The sequence below is a fragment of the Adiantum capillus-veneris genome, chromosome 2, assembly GCF_014529385.1.
Source record: "Adiantum capillus-veneris isolate H3 chromosome 2, ASM1452938v2, whole genome shotgun sequence".
Taxonomy (NCBI): Eukaryota; Viridiplantae; Streptophyta; class Polypodiopsida; order Polypodiales; family Pteridaceae; genus Adiantum; species Adiantum capillus-veneris.
In genome coordinates this window covers 10,638,377-10,640,645 of record NC_140932.1, presented here as the reverse complement: position 1 = coordinate 10,640,645, position 2,269 = coordinate 10,638,377, and positions in this window count along the sequence as shown.

Here is a 2,269-nt window from a genome sequence, read left to right as displayed (position 1 = left end):
GCATCAACTCATCACCTTCTAGCATGAGCATATAAAGCATTAGGGAAAATTTGGACTCACAAAGGGACCTTATAAGGAGTTTGACTTCCTCTTTCATGTCCAGAACGAGTGTGCGGTAAATTTTTGCAAATCAACTCTAAACTTGGCGAAGATTTGGCAATTAGAATCTACTCTTTAAGCTCTTTCTATCGATATATAGCATGCCATGAGATTCCTCATATTTTGAAAGATTCTATAATCTTTCAAAATATGAGGAATCTCATGGCATGCTATATATCGATAGAAAGAGCTTAAAGAGTAGATTCTAATTGTAAAATCTCTGACAAGTTTAGAGTTGATTTGCAAAAGTTTTACTGCATGCCCGTTTTGGACATGATAGAGGAAGTCAAACTCCTCCCCTTTGTGAGTCCAAATTTTCCCTAATGGAACTCCATCTCTCCATCATCTTTGCATGTGTCTCTATGGAGCAGAACCTCTCTACCTCTACCTACACAAACTCTGATGACACCTATTGTGTCTCACCATCATCATGGTCATTGGCATATGAAGCCACCACTCCAGCATGTTTCAAAACCTCATCTACATCCTACATACAGCTCTCCTGTTTCCTCATATGTATGAAAGAGCAGTGCCTAATGTGCCTTGTGTGATCACAATGCCAACAATACATATATCAACAACTACGATACCGTCGTCTCTCATGAGTCCTCATTGTTGACTCTGAACTATCACACATGTCTACTATATGGATGCTAAGAAACCAAAACTATGGCAAGAAATCTTGGCAAAAAATTAATAGAGTCTCTCTTGTAACTTGAGCAAAAAACTATTAAGCAAAATCTCAACCATAAACCGTGCCAAAATGGAAACAAAGTGGGAGATCACTTGACCACTACACAATCATAACAACGATTACTCACATCAAAATCGATGCTCTCTCGTAAAACGACTTTATAATAATTATACAATGTAAAGTCCATAGTCTGCATGCATAAACAACGTCACTAAACCAAGTGAGCCCAATCTGGGACAAACAGCTCAATCGAGTATAAAGCACATAACTATATATGCAAGTAGTGAGCAAACAATCCTCAAAACACATCCCACAATAAAACTACCTGCAAAGATCTAACAATGGTGGAAAAACCTATAGAATCTATAGAGCTTGTGACTGCCTATAATCGGTAGCCACATGAGCATCTGCAAATCTCACTCCTACGAGAGTGGATACAAGAACACTAGATCCATGTCCAAACTGACAAAACTATCAAAGTGAGAGAAAAAACTTGATCATTGTCAAAGTGGGACTCATGCTCAACCGCTAAACCATCAGAGAGAGTAAACTGTACATATACACAAAGCATGGCAAGAAACTAGGAAAAATCTGGTAGAGTTTTGCTTGAATCTTGAGCAAAATCTAAAAAATCTAACCAAAACGGCACCATAAACATGAACAGACACTCAGTGTCTCAATAGAAAAATCATATATAGCATAAATAAATTGCCAAAAGCCTAGCAATGTAGCTCACTTTTGAATGAGTGGCTCTATGGATGAATGCACCTATCCAAAAACCCTATAAACTTGTGGATTTGCCACTCGCAAGCTATACTTAGCTCACGATATACTGGCATATGAATACACAACATAAGGTGCACAGAATTATGCTCGAACCACTCTCTTGAATGACCCACACAATCATACATAAGCACAATACCTGTGCTGCATAATTTACACTAGAAAAGAACACGCAAATTGTGAGAAAAATGCTTATAAGTTGGCACACTACCTCTTCGGTTGGAAAACTCGTTGACCGAAAACCAGACACAATCAAACACTTATGGTAGTGGGAATTCCAATTTGGAATGTCGTATCGGAGCCATATGTGTTGATGTGGGTGGCCGAAGTTAGAAAAGGAAGAACTGTCAAAGCTGAAATCATCAAGGAGACACTATAGAGCTGAGCCGCTTTGGATGCGGGCTAGAGGAGAGCCGATGCTGTTGATCTCTCTCGATCCATCTCTTGCTTTCAAGTCCAAGATGTTGGGGGAAAACCGTCGGAGCAAAAACCGCACCAAAATGGGCATGGGGGGAAAATCAATGGTGAGGGTACACCAGAGGTATGTCAATGGAGAGCCAAATTTCTCTTGTTATGTCGAAGCCGAGAAGAACACTCTATGCCACCTTTTTCTGCCAGACAAAAGCACGTCAATGCTCAAAGTCAAAGCCGAGAGGAAGGTGTTGTTGAAAAAATGTGCCTCCTACGTGTCGA